The sequence below is a fragment of the Centruroides vittatus genome, unplaced genomic scaffold (genome assembly GCF_030686945.1).
Source record: "Centruroides vittatus isolate TY-2023 unplaced genomic scaffold, ASM3068694v2 contig_884, whole genome shotgun sequence".
Taxonomy (NCBI): domain Eukaryota; kingdom Metazoa; phylum Arthropoda; class Arachnida; order Scorpiones; family Buthidae; genus Centruroides; species Centruroides vittatus.
This window is the reverse complement of record NW_027122576.1, coordinates 662,749-678,239: the sequence shown is the minus strand read 5'-3', so window position 1 is coordinate 678,239 and position 15,491 is coordinate 662,749. Positions and strand designations below refer to the sequence as shown.

The 15,491-nt window shown below is 29.5% G+C and overlaps 1 protein-coding gene across 1 annotated transcript in view; it reads right to left on the bottom strand.

Moving 5' to 3' along the window:
* Positions 1–13,680, bottom strand: part of LOC136983642 (heterogeneous nuclear ribonucleoprotein U-like protein 1) — a 57,155-nt gene extending 43,475 nt beyond the window's left edge. The window contains exon 1 of the mRNA XM_067280442.1: positions 13,384–13,680. The gene's annotated coding sequence lies outside the window, so the exon portion shown is untranslated. The remainder of the gene's footprint in view (positions 1–13,383) is intronic.
* Between the last annotated feature and the right edge of the window lie 1,811 nt (positions 13,681–15,491).

Genomic DNA, 15,491 nt, shown 5'->3' with positions numbered 1-15,491 from the left:
GGTTGTTCTTTTCACCCAGAAAATTCTTCTCATCCCAAGAAATCCCACAAAATTTCTTAAAAGTTCACTTTTTTCTTTTTTGTGTTAAGGTTGAAGAAATTATGCAAATAGAAAGTATAATTAACTCATAAACTGTCATAATCCATTTCTATTTATTAATTTTAAGTCTGCTTATTAGTTTTTTAAATTTTTGCTTGTTATCGCATATCACAGATTGTCAATAATCAATATGTTTTTGTGGCAGGACTCCGAAAATTCTTTACTTGTCAGAACCTGTAATATCTTAAATAATTGTGCTGATGCTGTCTTAATTTCAACTACACCCAGTAGCTTCAATAACTGCATCATGCTAGGATGTGCAAATTGGGCAAGGATACAAAAGAGCACAAAGTATGAAGTTTTTCTTCATAACCTGATTATTAAAGACAAACAAACTGCCGAATTATTGGGCTACGATGTTTCTATTAAAGCAGTCCAGGTAGACAAATCAAGAATACTAGAGAACAAAAGAAGTACTACAATCTCAAAAATGAACTAGAAATCTTCCAGGCTACAGGTGAAAAAAACATAACATCTGTCTTCTCTTAAATGCATTAAACACGATTCCACTCACATCAATTAAATCGGAAAGGGCATTCTTGGTAGCAGGACTTTTCATTACTAAAATAAGAATCAGATTGAGTGATCGGAGTATTGACCATCTTTGGTTTTCAAAATCTTATAAAAATTCACAATAATATTTTGTATTATGTTTTATTTAAAAAACAAAAATTACCTTTTAAGTTAGAAGTTTGATCTAAGTTTATTTTTTCCTTAAATTTTTAAGTCAATTCAAAGGCATTTTTTGTAAGCAGTTTCCAACAAACTTTAATACATTTCTACGTAATTCAAAGGTAATTTTAATATATATTTTACATAACATTATTAATATTATGACTTTGGAGGTTGCAGAACGTATTAAATTACCCTTAAAAAAGAAAATTAATTATATCATTCGATTTCAAGATATTTTTTATATTTTAAAAATAATTCATTATATTCCAGGATTTCCTGGGATCCTGGAAAACAGTTCACTTTTTTCCCGAAATCCAGAACAAGCAAAAGATCGGGAAATGAGAAACCCTAATTAATATGAAGTTTTCAAACTGAATTTTTAAAAATAATTCTCAAGATCTCTATCATAAAATAAATCATTTTAACTAAAAACATATTTTAAAGTTAATAACTTATACTTAAGAAAGAAAATTTTTATTTTGAATTATTTGAACATATTATGTCAAGTAATGATAAAAATATTTTTTAAAATAAACAATTTTCCATTTCCTCACACAATTTTAAAGTAAATCATTTCAATCATATTTCATTCCATTTTGAAAAAACAAATGCATCAGAGAAAGAAAATGTATCTATATTAAATCCAAAACACTTGCTTATGCAACAGTGAAAAAAGTGGAATACGATTAGAAATAATAATAACAATTTGTGGTGCCAACACGACATGCAAGGTGGTATGAAAGGAAATGTCAATCTCCTCACCAACACCTTTTCCCCTTACTCTTACGCTTGGTAATGAGACAACCAAACCTGGTGAGCTGGACATGAACACTAGTTTTGGTTGTCTCATTTCCAAGCATAAGAGTAAGGGAAAAGGTGTTGGTGAGGAGATTGTCGTCTCCTTTTATACCATCTTGTATGCCCCCATTAGTCTCTGGCTGCATGTTGCAAGGGCATCATAAACTTTATATATGTAGATCTTTCTGCCATGTAAGAACTAAGATGCTCTTTTTTGTTTACTCATTATGGGTTCAGCTGAAATCATAATGGAGCTAGATAGCAAAGGACAAAGGCAACCTGGACTCAAATTTGAGTTCCTGGAGCAGGAGGCTGGTATCGTTACCTTAACTCAGATATACAAAGAAATATATCATCATCATGTAATAACAACTTTGACTTGATTTAATGTAAATAAATTTTTACGAGAAATACATATATTACAATTTCTTAACAATTGATGACAATCAGATAAATTTTTAAATTAATTAATTTTAAAAAATCTAAATCTTTTACTAGATTAATGTAGAAATATTTGAAGAGAATATCCTTCATTCAATAACATTTCGTTTTCTTATTTTTATTTTAGCTTACCAAATTATGCAACTCTTCTTTCAAAGAAAATCTTAAGGTCTTGTGAAATTTCTTATATAATTTCATTTTTAAAAACTTGCTCTCTTTGAAAAATACATTGAATGGAACAATGTATTATTGATTAAATGTTATTATCCAGTGTTTATGTAAAGATTATTTTTGCATGCCAAGTATTTAAATATCACTTTCCCCATAATGAAATAAACATTACAAAAACCAAAAGAATTTGTAAGACGACAATCCTTTCATTCAAAGCTAAATAACTGCACACTATAATTTTTCTCATAAAAAATATTTAATATGCTATTATAATTCATTGCAATTATCATCACTTACTACATTAAATACAATTTTTGAGAAATTTTAAATGTATTAGTTTTCTAAGAAATCCATATTTAAAAAATTTTTATCAAATAGAATTAAGATACTCTAATATAAATAAAATATTACCTAATTATGCTTTTGTGAAACTAAACAAAACAGTTTATATTATGATTCATGAACTGCACTATACAATTTTTAGTAAATTATAGGTTTTGAGGATAAGGTAATTTCACAGGTGTTGTGTATCTCACACTTAGTATAAATCATAGTAGAAAATATTTTAAAATTCAAATTTCAAAAACTTTTCTACAATGCAACATGGATAATTTGATGATTTATAATTACAAAAACTGTTAAAAAATCATTATGATTTTTAAAAATTTTTTTTGCAACTATAAATCATCAAATTACCCTTCTTTTTTTGTGGTTTTACTGAAGAATTTTTATATTCATTTAATATTTTTTGTACAGTCAATTGCTGAAATAAATTATATTGATATATTTTCAATCAGAAAAATTAGTATTAATATTACTACAGTAGAGCGTCGTTAATTGGAACGTCGGTAATTGAAATGGCCGAAAATTGGAACGATTTTCAGTCGGACTGTGTCGTGCTGAATTGAACATTTTTGATACTAAATTTACTTCTAAAGTATAATTTTCATGTTTTTTATATTCTTCAATATATTTATTTTGTTTGTACAAAATAAAGAAATAATTTTTAACGATACGATAGCCTCGATTATTATTATAAAAATTTTCGTTAGGCTTAAAATCAACGAAAATTCAACACGAAGCGACACGCAACGGAGAAAAATTCAACAGGAAGCGATACGCAACGGAGAAAAATTCAACAGGAAGCGATACGCAACGGAGAAAAATTTGAACATCGGACAGGTTAATATATTTTTTCGTACAAAGTCGGAAATTGGAACAAATGACTAATTGGACAACCCCAGTCCCCAATTGACGCCAATTTTCGACGCTCTACTGTATTTCCATTCAATTTATTTAAGCTGATTTGCTAAAATTTGTATGAGAAAGTGGAGAATTTTTAAAGAAAAACTGAATTAAGATATTCCAGAAAAATTGATAGATTTTAATAATCATTTTCCTATAAGTTACAAATATTGTTAAATTCGAGGAGGCTGATTAATATATATCTCCCAAATCCAATGTACTTTCTTTAGGAACTGAACATTTTGTATCTGCTCACAAAACAATTTATCTTCAATTTACTGATTTTACAGTGCCCTAAGAAATCTTTAAAATTAACAGCTTATAGAGAAATACAGATTCAAAGATGGAAGTGATTTTTATATCTAAAATTACCACACTGTGACTTGACTTACACTACAACAAAATATTTATATTGAAGTATCTAAAAATTCAATTAAAAGAAAATTTTCAAATATTTCTGTTTTACATCTGTAGTGTTTTTAGAATACTTTATTTACTTTGATAAAAGAATACGTCAAACAAAACAAATTTTTAAAATTGAAGAGATATATTTAAGAAAAAAGACTGATTGATTTGTTAAGATTTTAACTTATATTTTACATGTTTATTTCATTTCCTTTAAATATGACTATAATGCTCATTTGTATAATTAATTAGCATTTGGTATGTGTACACTATGATATAAAAACCTTTCAATGAATATTATAATTACCTTTTAGATCGTACAGATCTGCAGATCATATAATTAAATGAGTACCAAGAAATTATTTATTTCAAATCGTTATATATATATACTAAGAGGATATTTTTTACTATTCTTATTTACTAACATGTACAGACGGTTCAGTTATACAGTTAAGAATAAATAAAGGTTTTGAAAAGATCTGATTAAGTTATATATGACACTGAGACTATTTAAAATTCTATATACTATAAGAATGTTTTAATTTCAAAATTATAGTAAATATTTAATGCATAAATATTTTTTCATATATTCTATTAAATAAATCACTTGTGTATTCAGCTGCTATTAATGATGATGATATAATATTTAATTTGTCCTTAACAGATTTCTTATGACTAACACAAGGTAAGCACCTCCTTAACAAATGTATAATTGCCATAACTTTATATTTTCGGACTGATATGATTATTAGATAGAATAAATAATCTATTTGCCAGAAAAATTTAAAGAGGATTCATTTTATTTTAACAATTTTGCATTCCCTACCAATATATTTTTCTTTTTGTACAAGAAATTTTCTACTCGTTTACCAGATTAACTAAAAGATTTTGTATATAAATTTTTTTTTTAATTTTAAAAAAATACAGTAAGACCCCGCTTAACGCTGTCTTGCTTAACGCTGATTCAATATAACGCGTTCTGCTTGATGCCTAAAAAAACGCTCAAAATTTACACTGATTCAAATTAACACGGTATTTCATTGATTCATATATAATAGAATTATTCCCAAACACGAACCAATCAGCAAAAGGTGGCAATTCGTCGTAGCGCTGTACGTCCCTTAAATCTATCTTTGTTTTGTGCAATTTTGGAAAAAATGTAACATCATGGATGCCATAAGAAATATATCAACTTCGCTTGTCACGAATTAACTGATAAATGCATGAACGGAGTGTGGAAGAAGTTATGGCTAAAGGTATCCAAGAACCTATCGCTGCATCATTAGGTTGACAAAATTGTCAACTTAATCGATACAGGAGATGTAGGCGAGCAGAATATTGGGGGGAGGGTACTGCAGGTTTCTGGTAAGAGCCTTACCAACGACGACTTTCAAAAACTGCAGAACAAGGAATTCCTGTAGAAGTTGAAAATAGCGATTCTGAAGATATAGAATCCAAAAAATTTTTCTACAGATTTCCTTACTAAAGGTTTGGTAACGATAACCGAAATCGTTGATCAAATTGTATGGAATGATCTAGATTTTGATAGGAGTGCCAAAGCAAAATGTGGCGTTTTGTATGCAATCTTCTGCTACTGACATTTTCTTAAGGAAAGAAAAAGAAAGTGACCAATGAAACTACACGACTTCATCGCAAAAAACAAGAATTTCAGAAGAGCCAGCCTTCGTCACAAAAAATTAACTTTACATTTCTGTGCGCATATGTTTATGTGTTATTTAACACATAATATTATGCAAAAATTTATATAAAAATATCTATATCTATATCTATATATAAAAATATCTTATTTTAATTATTTTAATTAATAAAAATATCTTAAAATTATTGTAAAATTTGCTTATTTTTTGGTCGCGTGTTTACCTATCCCTATTTACTCTATGTTAAAATGGTCTCGTTTAATGCTGTTTCACTTAGCACTTTGTCGTCTAGAAATGCATCCCCCGCATTAAGTGGGATCTTACTGTATATTCATTAACAATCCAACATCTTAATCATAAATCAATAAAGCAGTTGTTTCTAATTTATAAACACTAGTACTGTATATGTACAAATGATACCAATGAGTATCAATAATTTATGTAGGCCTACAAGAACATTTCATAAACCATAGTATTTGTTTATAATTTTACAAAAATCAGATTCCTGAAATCTCAACAGAAAATAAATTCCAAAATTTACGCATCTAAAATCAGAAAAATCAAAAAATTAATATTTTGATATTTGATAAGACGTAACATTTTGAAATTAGTCAATATCTACATCATCAAAGCATCAGAATTATTATTTATATCCTATATTTGAAATGAGAAAATTTATAAAAATTTATATTTTGTATGTTTATGTTGGAATTATTTATTAAAATACAATTGAAAAAGTACAACATAAATAAAATTAACAATAGAGAAATCTTTTATTTTTGTGACATGTGCAGAAGCTTATAGATAAATCTGTAGCAATACAAGAAGCTTAAAGAATTATTAGATGGATTTATTTATTGTTTTTATTTATGTACATTTAATGTATTCTTTTAATAATAAAATTTTTCAAATTGCATTTGAAATTTAAAAATAAATTGATTAAAAAAGATTTTAACTGATAAAAAATGTTTTGAGGCTAACATATAGCAATTGAATATAAAAGTGAATGCTACTTTTTAAATCAAAGTTATATTAGATAAATTTATTGTCTATATTAATATTTTAAACTTGTCTTTTTTTATATTTTGGAAACATTTGTAAACAAGTTAGCATTACACATTATTATTACATGTCACAATTTTCTATCAATAACTGAATGAGTGCATAATGTATTTTAGATTATATTAAATATATAACTTATCTTCTAAAGAAAAATAAAATATGATATTGACCTAACATCTAAAACAGTCACTGAAATGAATAAAAGTCAGCACACAAAATTAAATTATATATATTTTATATCTTGATCATCCTTAGGATTTTTTATATATGATACATTTTATTTTATTTTTTCAATTTTAAACAACACATCTTTCTCCCTTCTAGAGAAAATGTATTTCTTGATTTAGTATTTTCTCATGGGCTTGGCATTCCACTACATCTGTTATAGGATTTTCTTCCAATCATATAACTATTTGCATAAAACTTAAATTCTCTATCTACTTTGACACTTTCCCTAAACAAAAACTGCTATTACTCATTTGAAATGTTACAAACTTGAAGAGTATATCTAATTGGCTTTGCTCACTGGACTGGTCTTTCCTGGTTAATAGTGTACCACTGAAACTGAAAACTGATACTGTCTACTTATATTTTAAGCATGCTATTAACTTTTCATCACCCTTAACCCTTCACAGCCAACTTATCTAAATCTAAATAGTCCTGATGATATTCCCTCAGTTTTTTTTTATAAGTACCTTTCTCGCACTGCAGCTACCATATTGTCCAAACTTTTTACCAAAATAATAAATAAAACTTTTGTTTATGCTCAATGGAAAAATCTCATTTATTATTGCCATTCCTAAGAAAGTACCAAATGTCTAATATCCTTATATTCTGCAATGTTAAAAATTTTTGAGTATTGTGTCTTTAGTCTTCTTTATTTGTCTGTAGAGGCTAATATCTCCCCCTACTAACATTATGGCTTTAACATCATTTGACTTGCACTGATCCTTTGCAAGTTCAGAGTCCAAAAAAGATCCAATAGAGCACAATTCTGATACCTAGAATTTATGGAGATATACAAGGTGGCTTCAAGAAAAGTGGTTATCAACTTTAAATTCCCAACTACACAAAAAGTGTGTCTCCATCTCCCTTAAACCTTGATATATTCACAGCTTGTCTGCTGGAGTCATCTCCACCAATCGGTAAGTGGCTACATATTTGAATCTGTTTGTTCCAAAATGTGTAGTTCTATTTTTGAACCTGAGATGTCCATTCATGATGGAAGAAACCATTTGCTGTTTTAAAGTCAATGTTCTCATTGTTGGTTTTAGGTTATTGAGTTAGTTGTCTTGTCTAAAAGTTTCATATACTGTCTATATTGATATCAAACAGACTATTGACTTAGTACTCTGCTCACATTTAATTGACATTTTGACAAACCATTATAGTAGTCACAACAGAGTTGTAAACTGGTAAAACTTCTATTTCTTACTCAGAAACTTTTACAATCAATCAAACTTGGTGATTTTACCTTTCCTCCTTTCTCTATCCGCAGAATATCTCAGGACCTAGTTCTTAGCAGTCTGTTTTTATCAAGTTTAGGAGTACTGACATTAATTCAAGACATTTTATTTCTATGGTCAAAAAATGCTCTTTTGCTATTTAAACTGTCATTTTAATTTTATTATATATTGAATTAAGATGCATAAATATAAGTTTCATAAGTTAGAAGGAGTAATAATTTTTTACATAAGAATTTTTGAATTAACTTCTTGATCAGTAGAAATAGCAATGTTGAGTGTCATGTGTTTATTTTGTCCAATCACAGGATAATTTATAGGTATGTTTCAGTATTCAATCAGGAGAGTTTGAGCAACCATATCTAACAGCTTTGTCATTTTTAGCAGCTATTGTGTTGACAAGAGAGATTTCTGAATTTTGAGGTTATGTAAATGTGATAAAACTGAAATTATGGCTCCTAACAGAACAAAACATGCTGACTGGTCTCTGGCAAAGAAAAGAAAACTACACATATAAAGAAATAACAATTAAGTTGGGTGATGGAGCTACAAAGTCAAACGTAAGATGTGTCTGCAAACAATTGCTGAAACTCGATTGACAAAACAGCTCCAACAACAACCAAGAACTCCAAGGTAGAAAACCAAAAATAACTGTGCATGATATGCACAGAATCTGTTGTCTGTCTCTACAAGACCATCACAGATCAGCAAAAGACAACATCATCATCCTGAAGACATCTGGTGTGCAAATTACTGACAAAACTGTTAGAAAAAAATTGTGACAATAGTCTATGAGCAACGACACCAAAGAAAGAAACCATACCTCAACAAAAAACAGAGAGAGAAACATATTGATTGGGTTTGGGACATAAGAATACTGGGGAAAGATTATTTGGAGCAACAAGACAAAAGTTGTAACTTTGGAAATGATGGAATAAAGTTTGTTTATCACCGAGCCAGTAAGGACCTTTTGCCCGAGTGCATTATGACCACCATGAAGCATCCTGCGAGTATAATGGTGTGGGCTTACATGGCCAGAAGGTATTAAACATCTTGCTGTCACAGATGGCAAAACTGATGAAAAAATACTAGGAAGTAGTGTTGGATGCTATCTACCATCACAGATTTGTTTGAAGGCAACTGTCAGCAATGCATCTTTCAGCAAGAAGGAGCACCATCTCATACAGCCAGTTGTTGCCTGAAATCATTCAGAGACCAAAATATTACTGTCTTGACCTAAATCCAATAGAAAATCTGTGTTCAAAACTGAAAGTGTTGGTATTATGCCACAATCCCAGTAACAAAACAGAGTTGATAGAACCACCAAGGTGATCACGCCACAATATTGCAGGTATCTAGTGGATTCAATGCCTTGAAGAATTGAGGCAGTGATAAAAGGGAAAGGTATCCAACAAAATATTAAAAATAAACTGTTTTACTTCATAACATGTATTTCATATGAAATCTTATAAATAAAGCATTCTTGTAATACTGTTGTTTAACTAAATAATTTTATTGAAGTTTTCCAAAATTATGGGATCAAATTCAACAGAAAGCATTGTAAAACATTATCATTTGATTAGAATATTAAAGTCATATGAAATTCATGAGTGTAAGAAAAATTGAAAAAAACTACTAAAAGTGTCCAGAATTAATGCCAGTACTGTATATTAATGTTATTTATAATAAAATCTAGCTTCTCATTATTTTATATGTTGATGACATTAATTTTAAACTCCAATCTCACAATTTTACAAACAGATGTTTGCATTTTAATTAAGGTTCTACAAGCCTTTACTCTTTCCTTTAACTTTGATAAAATATCTTTGAAATGCTTTGACTTAATAAGAAATCCCCTTTAGACCAAATTTACATCATTGAACTTCCCATTATGTTGATACTATTGCTGATCTAGGCATTCTTCTTAACCAATGTTTAACATTTTCTAAATGTATTGATTGATAAGATAATTAAAAATTTGGCTATTAAAAGAGATATGATAAGGCATCAATATCACTTTATTTCTTCTTGTGTTATATTGAGATCTTTTCAACCTTCTTTAGCAGCTTGCATCAGGTTATTAAATAGAAAACTACATTAAATAACTAAGCATTATGTTGTAAGTATAATGTTCTATAACTTCGAATGCTGTTTTAACCTAGAGAGTTCTATTTATAATTGACGTTTTTTGAAAAAATTTTTAATTGCAATTATGACACCAAGTTTCAAAAACTTGCGTATATAAATTAAATAACAATAAATTTCTGTAGGCCCAACTGCTTCTAACATTCATAATTTACAAAGACCTTAATGATGCAGGGGATACTGCTCAATACAGTCCCCATTCTAAAGATGTAGAACCTGAAGGTAATGAACATCAAGTTCAATGGTCAACCATAACTAATCTTCTATAATGCTTCTTACATGCTAAAGTGCACTACTGTCTTTGAAGCCTGTCAAATTTTCAATATATCTTTGAAAAACCATACTTTTTAAGTGCCCCAAAACCAAAAATTATATGAATTAAGATCCTGATGACAAAGTGGCCAGGCCATAGGAAACATATTACTGATCTCTGCTGTTAGTGAAATATTCTCTGAAACACTGCTGAATGAGCATCTAATATTTGGAGGCACTCCATCTTCTGTGAAAATGGTTGACTGAAGGCATTTTCACTGTTATAGTTGGAATACAACAAAAATGTTTAGTATCTATTGGTATCTTGTGATCATACTACTAATCCATCGACACTAGGTACTTTGAAGAATAGTCCAATGATAAATGTTGATATAAATCCACATTAGACTGCAACTTTGGACTGAGTGCAGTGGAATCTGCTGGAAAAAAATGACATTTTCATTGGTCCAAATGCAACAATTACAAGTGTTCACTATTCCAAAAAAAATATGCCTTGTTGCTCCACAGGATTTTCCATGGTCAGAACAAATCCATTTCCATTCTGACAAGGAAGATCAACAAAAAGGTCAGTTGGGTTTCCCTGTCAACGGCAGGCAATTGCTGGTTGTGGCTGATCTTATAGGCCGTGTTTCTTTATGCAGTGCTTGAGAAGTGCTTTACAGCAAACATGCTGAAACTGGTTTCTAATTGGCCAACACTGCTCGTGACGTCATTTCGCTACACTCTCGCTGCATAAAGAAATGCGGCCATACAGATAATGCACTAACTTTCTCAGTGCCTTCCACACTGTGCTATAGAATACATCCAGCCACCATGACACTGTATGTGCACTACTGGAGCCTGCAACATTTTTCACTGACTAGTAAAATGATAGGTTTTGCACCTTTGACTGGGTTGAATTTCCAAATGTCCAGTTTCCTCAAATGGAGTAATCAGTCTCCTGAGAGCCAATTTAAAAAACATATTTTATGTAATATCTGCTAATTCTTACTTCTAAGTTTAAAATTAGGATATTCAAGGTGAATAGTTGAATAGTATCAAAGTTGCATAGTTTCATTTACTGGAAATTTTATTAAACTACTCTAGATACACTTTTCAAACAAGATAAATAAAAAGAATATAGTTTTATATTATAATCTTAAACATTTTTGGACGTAAATAAAATTAACTATTTTCAATATGTTAGAAATATATAATTTATGGAAGATAAAGCAAAAAGCTTAAAAATAATTTAATCTATTAAAAAAAATCAAATTCATAGCCAATAACAGAAAAAAATTTCTTACAAACTAAAATATTGTTATTTTAGATCAGCATTTCTCAAAGTATTGACTTCAAAGTATCCCTTCTTAAATTTTTATAAGTACCCTCTTGTTAAAAAAAATCTTTTGCAAACTATCCAAATCAGAACTTATCGCAACTTACACAGAATTCAAATAATACATACAATTTATTGGAAAATATATAATTTAAAATAACCCATTACCCCAGTATTTTTTGTATTAAATGATTCAATACATCAGCGGGACGTAACCAAAAAGCATCAGGTACCCCCGAAAACCTTTAATGTCTTCAACAAAGCCATACTTCAGTAAATATTACAAAACTAAAGTCTTTAATTACAGTCATATTAGTTATTTTAAGTTATGATATGTATTACCGTATTTATTTGCATATAAGACGATATCATATATAGGATGAGATGTGACTTTAAAGATCAATATAAAGAAAATTATACTTATTAATACAATTCTAATGTTATTCCATTTAATCACAAATAAAATATCAAATGCACATTAATGCATGCATTGTCCTACAAAAATTACTTGCATTGTAAACTTTATGGAAAAATCTTGTAAAATTGACAACATAATTTGTTATTGTAAAGCTGGACAATCGAAAACCACTTTTTTTCCCCCAATTCTTAACAGTCGATCCACTCACTCTCCGTTGATTATACTTATGAGTTTCTCCGAATTCTGATTTCTGAACAATCATCTGTTTTCACATGGGAATGAATTAAAACTTATATCATGCTCCTGTGTGATTTTGGAATTTCAATCTGGAATTCAATTCAAAAGCTTTGCTTTTCCTATTGCTATTCTTCTTTACTCCTAACAATACACAAGAACAATTCAAACGACCCAGATAAAATACTTTTGTTTTTAAACACAACAGGGTGAGCATTGGGTAAAAAATGAGAATACATGACTTACAAAAATATTGCAAAAATGCAAAAAATCCTTCGCTCGCACATATAGGACAACCTAGGGTTTTGAAGCAGTGAAAAATGAATAAAAACCTCATCTTATATTCGAGTAAATACGATAATTTAAAACTGTGTTTCCAACCTATAATAATTACTTTTTACGCAGAACAAAGTGACAGGAGAAGAATGTAAATAAAAAAACATCCAACAGCTTTTTCACTGATAAGAAAATAAGTAATTAAATGCATTTAAACGTTTAAAAATCAAATCTCTTAATTCTAATCAAAATAATAACATTAATTAAAATACATATAATTTTCAAATATTTAAAAAATTTCATATAAATTTACTAAAAATCAATTCAAAATAATCACACAATTTATAATTATTAAGCTTATTTACAAGCGTTGTTTATTAATCAAGTAAGTAGGGATTTTATAAAGTAAATGCTACATTCAGCCTTACATAAACTCGATAAGCAGTAACAAAATTTTAATCGACGAGAATTTAATTGCGTGAATTGTTTTACGTATTAAACAATAAATTTAAAAAAAAAATACTTGGTAAGCCTTATTTAAGCGATTTTTAGTGTATTTGATCGCGAGCGCCTAACAATATCGACGTCACACATCTTCATTGTTATTTAATCAAACGTCATACAACGGTTAAAGAAAGCTTGCTTAATTAATTAACCAGTTCTTCGATTAATTTGCATTTTAGAATAAAACCCGATACTCACTTTATCGTCTAGAAAGTCAATTCAAAATTTGCGATGAGAGGAAACCATGACAGTTAATAAATGGAGGACTGACAAAGGTCCAAAGATATGCCTTGGAGATAAAAACACATTCGATCAACCGTCGATGCCCATTACGTAAAAAAAAATTACTTATATAATTTTTACCTGTTCGAATTTCGCTATATTAATATTTAATTATTAAAATATATTTGTTTGGAAATAAATTTATCTTATCTTAATCTACGAATTAAATAATCGATAGAAGTCGATTTAAGGTTACTCTCTATGTGTGCGTGCGTTTCTGTTAGCGACAATGTGCCATAATCACTAAGAAAATTGTAAAATAAAATTATTTACGGATTAAATTTTTTATTCTTGAAGTGTTATTAATAATTTGGGAATGTATTGGATTTTTTTCGTTTCGATAAAATTTTTGGAATATTCACTTTTTTTTTTTTTTTTTTTTTTTCGCTTCCGTCGTTTGTTCTACTTCGAAGCATCTCGTGTGGCTACGAGAATAATTATAATCTTTTAAATTCTTCTGTGATGAAAAATGTATTAATATCGTAATATGAAAATATTATTTTTAAATGAAGTCATTTAGTTTCAATTCATTTGTAATAGATGTTTCAATTCATTCGTAATAGATGTTTCGTTTCTTAAGGATAGTACTTTTTACGTCATTCGACGTCACTCTTACACTACTTTCTCATTGGATGCGTTCCAAAACTCGACTGTAAGGGTGCGTTTTTTAATAGCGGTCGCTCTGCGTCTCCTCTACTACGGGAGTGCGCTGCTGTTTGTAGGCATTTAGGAACGACGGTGAAAGAAAGAAAGATGGCAGCGCCCGCACTTTCGATACCATCGTGATGGAGGAATCTATAATTCTAAAATATGAGCTTTTAAGGGCAAAAGAAGGGTCCCGATTGTAAAATTTTAACCATAAAATGGATTATTTGTTGAAAGAGCATTCAAAATACCCACGAAAAAAATTAGAACGCCGGCTACCATTCGAAAAAAATTCGTAAAGACACTTACATCACCGCGTGCGCTAACTCGCGCTTTCACAATTTCTCAATTTTCATTCATAAAATCACATAATGGACCCGGAAACGAAACTATCTGAGCCACGGAGGACGCCATGTTGCTTTCCACCGTAAACTACTGCTACGAGCGGCCGTTTTTGCCGTTCGACGGCGCGCACTCCCACCGGAATTTAGGAACGCGTTCCGCAGGAATTTTTAAACGGATGTGGCTCGCGCGGAGTTACGCGGAGGAATAAAAGAACACATTCCATGTCTCCATGTTGTCGACTTTCTTGAAACTAAATTCTTTACAAACTTGTATAAACTTGTATAAAATTCTTTACAGCTTGTATAAACTTTTTAAGCAAAAAAAAAAAAAAAAAATGCAGTTAAATTTGAAATTATATTTTATTTTTAATAAACTGAAACAAAAACAAATGATTAAAAGAAGACAATTGTTTTAACACTACAATATAATTAATTTATTGAAAAACTACAAACTAAAAATCCTTAAATAAAGAAAAAGAGAAAGAAATCTCTACTTTCACTTAACGCACACAGATTCTCATTTTTCTTTATAGGCTTACCATAATATTTTTTTCTCAAATAAACCGGGACAATTTTGAGAAAATACTCGCAACAGAAAATTAAGCCTACTAGAATAAGTACTGTACCTATGATTGAAAAGACTAGTTAAAAGCAATTTTTAAAAACTGAACTAAACATATCTTATTATTAAGTTATTAATATTTATCACTAGTGTAAAAGCCGAGGGGGTTAAGCGGCGAGCTTAACCCTACTTATCGGCTTCCTTGTCAGTATGGTCGTAGGAAGGCGATTATAGTAGTAGGGGGGTTGGTGAGATCGTGATAAGGTGTCGAGCGTACTAAAAGATAACTAACAGTAAACTATAAAACGACACATTTAATAAACACATAGATACAATTCTAATTACAATTATTTTAGATTTTAGAGTTCAAATATAAGATACCAAATTGGCAGTAAATACTTGTATCGGCCAACAACTGTTAATTAGCGCGTGATCGTTCGTGCCTTCCCGGCGAAGTCGGGAAAGGTCTACAG